The sequence below is a fragment of the Felis catus genome, chromosome D2 (assembly GCF_018350175.1).
Source record: "Felis catus isolate Fca126 chromosome D2, F.catus_Fca126_mat1.0, whole genome shotgun sequence".
Taxonomy (NCBI): Eukaryota; Metazoa; Chordata; class Mammalia; order Carnivora; family Felidae; genus Felis; species Felis catus.
The window spans coordinates 2,242,176-2,249,589 of record NC_058378.1 but is presented as its reverse complement, the minus strand read 5'-3'; positions in this window follow the sequence as shown (position 1 = coordinate 2,249,589).

Here is a 7,414-nt window from a genome sequence, read left to right as displayed (position 1 = left end):
GTTTCTGCAAAATGTTTGAATGACAGGTTGGAAGTAATGAGCATGCCTGACAGTTCTTTTCCCCATTTGGATGATTTTAAAGAATGGGGTCTAACTACTGTAGATGTACATGAAAGGTATAAAAATTTAAAGAATGCCGGAGTACCCACCATATAGCTGAAGAATAGAATTAATTTTTAAAATTATTACAGTCAGCAGCTCTCCTTAGGCCCAGTGTCGCCCTGCCCCACAGGTCACCTCCACCTGCGGTTATCAGTCCCCTCATTTTTAGCTGTCAGTCAGATAACTTTCTTAATTTGGGTTTGTACGTAGGCATCTAAGGCATTTATTTTTATACATTTTAGCTTTCTAGAACTTTAAACTTCTGTAAAAATTCTTCTACATCTCTCTCTCTCTCTCTCTCTGTCTCTCTCTCTCTCTGTCTCTCTCTCTCTCTGTCTCTCTCTCTCTCTCTCTCTCTCTCTCTCTCTCTCTCTCCTCCATCTGTGTAGCTGGTTCCTAGGTCTTCATTTATTTTATGATCATATCACAATATATCCATGGTCTCACTGGATAGTTAGGTTTTTCCAGATTTTTGATATGACAAATGTGTCACAGTGAAAAGTACTGCACGTGTCATCTTGTTATCATATTGTCTAGCCATTTGGCAGACGGGAGTTATCTTTACCTGAAGAAATTTTAGTTCTGGCTACACTCTGGACAGGAAATCACTGCACTCGCGTTAGGTGCAAATTCCTCTCCACAATTTTCCTTTTTTTTTTTTTTTTTTAATTTTAGTGAAAGAGAAGGAGAGAGACAGAGGGAGAAAGGGAGAGAGAGAATCCCAAGCAGGATCCACACTCAGTGTGGAGCCCAACACGGGACTTGATCTCATGACCCTGGGATCATGATCTGAGGCCAAAATCAAGAGTTGGACACTCAACCAAATGAGCCACCTGGGCACAACATTCACAACTTTCTTAAATCAGTTTTTTTTAAGTTTATTTATTTATTTTGAAAAAGAGAGAAAGTACAGTTCAGGGAAGAGCAGAGACAGAGGGAGAGACAGACAGAATCCCAAGCAGGCTCCACGCTGTCAGCACAGAGCCCCACGCGGGGCTTGAAACCATGAACTGTGAGATCATGACCGGAGCCGAAGTCAGATGCTTAACCGACTGAGCCACCCAGGGGCCCCTCCTTAAATTGGTTTTAATAGAGCCAAATTCACCCATCTTTTTATGATTTATGCTCTCATTCTCCAACATTTGATACTAAAATAAAATCTGGCTATGATATGTTTTTATTAATACACCTTGAATTTAAGTTGCTAGATTGTCAACGTACTGAATCAAAATCCATAAGTACATTAATCTGTAATTCTCCTGTGTTAGTATATTAATATAATGAGACAAGGTAGACTTACAAAATGAATTTTAGAGTATTTACTAATTTTTGCTTTTCTGGCAAGTTTTCTGCCATCAGGCCCATGATCAGATCTGACCGTCAGCAGCAGGGTTTGGTCAGAGTCGGCGTGTCCCAGGAGGGCTGACCAAACAGGAACATGTGACATGTTGGAGGTGGGGTGCTGGGCACCAGGCAGAAGCCAGGGGCACAGATACGATGTGAGAAAGCGCAGAAGACTGGAGGTGGGAGGGCTGGGCACAAGTCGCCCTGATGAACTTATAAAAGGAAGAATGTTTTGGGTGCAGGGCACAGCACACTGTCACAAGATGACTACAGTTGTGTAAGGCACACGCTGGTGACGAACTGGCACGCGGACACTCCTGCAGAAGGCCCCCCATGGCCCCCGCTGTGCCCACTCCCCACCCCTCACACCCCCTGCCCTGCCCACTCCCCATCCATCCGAGACCAGAGAGTGCTGGAAGCATCCAGTGTAAGAGCTGCAGTTCGTCCTTGACAATGACCCTGTTCCCCCACACCACCCGTTACACAGCATGCCACAAGGCACATCACACATCTTCTAGAAGGACAAACACCTTGATGGAACTGAATCTAGGCCAAGGTTCCTCATGGCCCGTAACTGTTCTCAGTCACTGATAAATATTTTCCTATCTTTATTCAAGCATCACACTGAAAATTGAGTTTTAGGGGCGCCTGGGTGGCTCAGTCAGTTAAGCGTCCGACTTCAGCTCAGGTCATGATCTCACGTTCTGTGAGTTCGAGCCCCACGTTGGGCTCTGTGCTGACAGCTCAGAGCCTGAAGCTTGCTTCTGATTCTGTGTCTCCCTCCCTCTCTCTCTGCCCCTCCCCTGCTTGCTCTCTCTCTCTCTCTCTCTCTCTCTCTCTCTCTCTCTCTCAAAAATAAATAAACATTATGGGGCGCCTGGGTGGCTCAATCGGTTAAGCGTCCGACTTCAGCTCAGGTCGTGATCTCGTGGTCAGTGAGTTCCAGCCCCGCATCGGGCTCTGTGCTGACAGCTCAGAGCCCAAAGCTTGTTTCTGATTCTGTGTCTCCCTCTCTCTCTGCCCCTCCCTGGCTCACACTCTGTTTTTCTCAAAAAATAAACATTAAAAAAAAATTTTTTAAAAAAAGAAAACTGAGTTTTAAATTTTACATTTAATTAATTTTACTTTAATTTTAATTGAGTTTTAACATTTTGTAAGGGAATGTTACATTAAAATGTTTTTACAATTACATAATGATGGGGGTGCCTGGGTGGCTCAGTCGGTTGAGCGGCCGACTTCGGCTCAGGTCATGATCTCACGGTCCGTGAGTTCGAGCCCCGCGTCGGGCTCCATGCTGACAGCTCAGAGCCTGGAGCCCGTTTCAGATTCTGTGTCTCCCTCTCTCTCTGACCCTCCCCTGCTCATGCTCTGTCTCTCTGTGTCTCAAAAATAAATAAACGGTAAAAAAAAATTAAAAAAAAAAACAATTACATAATGATGGTGCGAAGTGGTAGATTTCTAAAGAAGGAAGAACTATGATAGGCTATTTTCAACAGCAAAATCATACACAGCCATTAGCAATGACAGGTGCCAGAAGGCTACATGCAGAATGCCATTATTTCCTAGACGAGACATGCACAAAAGCATGTGTTCTGGGAATACTATCAGAATACCATGTGCTTTATCACAACAAGTAAAGGTAGCTAATAGACTTGTTTTTACTAGTTTTAAGGTAAACTACTGACATCAAAATTCAAAAATTGTACTGAATGTTAGCACAATACAATAGAATTCTCTGGGATAAGAAGAAATTAGAGCTGGAATTCAGATATATGAATATGAAAATATGAAAGTGTGTACCTCCTCCCACACTTTTCTTCAGCAACTGTGTAATCTTCCCTGATAAGGAAAAATGTTTTCCAACATTTGTGCAGTTCTGTTTACATAATATTTTACACTACCAGTGAATCTTAACGCAAACACACTACAGCTCTCAATGATCGCTGAGGATGCTTCCACGTGGGACCACAAATGACCTATAAAAAAGCCCTAATTCTATCCCCAGACTCATAAAGTACTGCATACCATCAAGGTCAAACCATTCTCCAAAGCACTGAAGAGCTAAATCCGCAGACAGTCGGTGAACCTCCCACTCTCACCCTTCAAGTGCTTACACAGTAACACACAACACCATCGTTCAGACGGCCTGACGCTTTCCGCAATGTTAATTGAGCTTCTATAATAATTTAGGCTATTTTGATAAAAATTCTTAAATATGGGCAAATTTCCATAGTGCTTTTTTCCTCTCAGCCATTAGAGAAAACCAAATGAAGGTTAAAAAAAACAAAAAACAAAAAACAAAACAAAAAAACAAGCAAACAAACAAACAAACAACGGAGAAGTGGCCAGAATACAGAGAAATGCAAGATACGCATGGGTTTTACAATCTAGTAATCCTCAGGCCAGCAGCCCTGATGTTTTGTCATCATTATCCCCCAATTTATCATGCAGAACAGCACTGGTAAGCGTGAGCATCTGAGGATTCATTCTTTTCTTCGTCTTGGTTGACTGAGAGTCGGTGTCTTAACTAGTCGCGAAGTATAAGTACTTGCGGGTCTTTTAAAAATATCCCCTTGAGAAATAACTCAGGAGTTTTGATCCACTGATCTCGGCTGGAGCTTGGGACCTCCCAGGTGATCAGGACTCGGTCTACTCTGGTGGAGGCATTTCAGGAGCACTAATCCCTCATCACTTAACAAAACACGGTGATGAGGCAACTGTAAATCACCGCTGTGGTGAAAAAAATCGTGTTACCAGACGATAGCGGTGGTCCTCAGATTTTCCCTTTTTTGACAGCGTTTGTTGCTTGATTTCCCACTCTACGGCCTGGGACGTGTCTACCAATTGTAACACAAGGTCATATGCCTGTTCTGCCCAACAGGAACTCGAGGAGCCAGCAACTGCACTGAAGAGGACAGGATCAGGGAGCCACAAATGGCTGAGCTACAAATAAGAATATTTCTTATTTATGGAAGATAAAGATAATTAAATGTGATACTAGCTTTTTTTTCCCCACAAAAATTTTTAAAACCTAAGTTCAACTTTCCTCATATTTTAAATAATAAGAAATCCATTTTTGTTGGTAAAACTTGCTAGTTTTTTAAAAAGAAAGTTCGATAGTTTTTTTGTTCTTGTTGTTGTTGTTGTTGAAGGTACTCCAGATAGGTCATCTAGAAACAGTCTGAAAACGGGAGAGAATATGCATCTGAGAAAGAGCTCAGATATCACTTAAGGAACAAGTTGAAGTTTGAGTAGAACACTTTCACAGAACAAAAGCTGAGAAATTAATCTTTAAGAAGGAAGCAAGGTAAAGGCTGAAATGACCTTTGAAAACTGTGAAGTTAACAATTCTCCACATCATTAAACATTTTATATAAAATTTATTTTACAGCCAAGTCAGGACGTACATGCTACACTTTAACAAAACCAGATTAATACGAAGCCCTTGGATTTTTAGAACCGGACTCATTTTTTCCTTCATGACACCAACCAAATGTCACCCCCACACCTGCTTGACAATAACATGGAATCGCTAGAATATGTTTACGCGAAGCGGTCTGTATCTACACTTTTCAGCAGGACGAAACAACAGTCAGGTCCACGATGGGTAGTTCTGCGCTTCGTCTGTCGCCACATGTACCAAGTACCACCCTCTGAAAGACCACCTTCTGGAACAACGTGACATGAGGGCCGTAGATAGGACGCTCCTGTCCCCAAACGTCCCCCTGAACCTACTTACGATGTTGAGAAATCAAACGGCCTGAGCATCACTTGACTGCCACCTCACCGGGAAGATTCAGATCACTGGCCCCGTGGGAACACTAGGGAAACCCATAGAAAGAGGGAGAGGCGGGGATGCCAACAGCTGCCGCCTGTCTGTCTTCTTGCATCTGGGAGTCAGCTTGGGAGGACAAGAAAAAGGGAAGCAAGTAGTAGAGTCCATGAAACGAAAAATGACTCCCACCATTGTTACAATCATCACATTTGCTGGTTATAGAGAGTGCCCTAGTTTATACTTAACTTTTCAATTAAGACACTAAATGTCATCTGTGATTGGTAATCAGGGGGGCATCTCAGAATACTTAGAATTAACCTTTTATTAAGTCATTAATGGACCGATCTTTCACCTTTGTGCTTTGTATTTAACATTATAACACGTTTCCCCCACAGTCTCCTTTGATTTTCTGTCATATTCTCACTGCTCTGGCCCTCCACACTTACAGCGTCAAGGTTAGTAACATCGGCGATGTCACTTAACAATACATCACTGCTTCGGCATTTTAGGGTTTGCTCTTCCAAGTAGGTATTATAACAAAACACCTAAGAACACAGAAATTTGACTCAGATGAAAATTTATATAACTAATGCCACTGTCACCCCTAATTTACTGGTTTATACACAGCTCATTAACAAAATGGAAATAATATTATCTATACAGTTGCTCTAAGGATTAAATCAAATATTTCTTTAAATAATGGAAATACGTATGGTAGAAAAAATCTTGCATTATATTTATAAAGGTCTCAGAACTTCTAGAAAAATGTTTTAATGTTTATTTTTGAGATAGAGACAGAGCATGAGCGGGGGAGGGGCAGAGAGAGAGGGAGACACAGAATCAGAAGCAGGTTCCAGGCTCTGAGCTGTCAGCACAGAGCCCGACGTGGGGCTCAAACTCAAGAACCGCGAGATCATGACCTGAGCTGAAGTGGAACACTTCACCGACTGAGCCACCCGGGCACCCCAAAAGTCTCAGAACTTCTGTTTGGCATAAGCAAAGGTTGATTTTTCAAGAAATAAAGGAGAGGCATCATGGCGCACCAGACCTCAAGGACTAGGCTCAAGTAAGTAGACCTGTAGTCAAGACCCCGTTCTGCCACTCAGCTCAGCAATATGGTGAGCTTCTATAAACTCCACGTCCACACAGGAATGCCTGGAAATGTCAGGCTGTCAAGATATTTAATTAAGATAATATGCAAGAAATCCATGGTCAGCAATATTTAGGCATCCAAATGATAGTGAATAAGACTAAGTGATATTTATAAGTAAACATCAAAACAGACTCGAGCAGGGCGCCTGGGTGGCTCGGTCGGTTAAGCGTCCGACTTCGGCTCAGGGCATGATCTCGCGGTCCGTGAGTTCGAGCCCCATATCGGGCTCTGTGCTGACAGATCAGAGCCTGGAGCCTGTTTCGGATTCTGTGTCTCCCTCTCTCTCTGACCCTCCCCTGTTCATGTTCTGCCTCTCTCTGTTTCAAAAATAAATAAACATTAAAAAAAACAGACTCAAGCAATAGTAAATAAAACTATTTAAGTGATATTTGGAAGTTAAAATCAAAAAGATTGAAATAACAGTAATAAAACTAAGTTGTATTTAGACTCAAAATTGAAAGACCTTTGTGAGGAATGATATGTGTAGGCAAAAAGAAGGACGCATATGCTTCTCGTCTACGTGACCACATAGACAGGGATGTCATGCGTGGAAACTCTCTACAGAAGCTTGGTTCAGAAGGCTGAAACTGTTTGGCTTTGGACAAGCTCACCTGGAGACATCACTGAGGTACTGGAAGGGGCTGTTATGTAGCGAATGAGACAAGAGGAGTTAGCATGTCAGGATTATTTAGGAGTTCTGGCATATGGCAGCTGCTTTAATGCCATTTATTATTATCACTGTCATTTGCAGATTCCAAGATCAGAAGAGAATCTCAACAGGAACGTACATTGCTGCGTCATCCGCACACAGCGTCACAACAAGGGAAGCGTGCAGCTAAAACGGTCTCGAACTGTCCAGTGCTGGGCAAAGATGACGAGGCCTTTAAAGCATGTTCTCCCTTAGTCACTGCGTGGGGGTTCCCACAGAAGGAACCGGTGGGGGAGGCCGTGAGGGACCCCTGGGGAAGGAGAGGGGGATGACATCTAAAGTCTGCAGACAGCACCCCCTAATGCTAGGGTGACCATCCTTCCCTAAACGG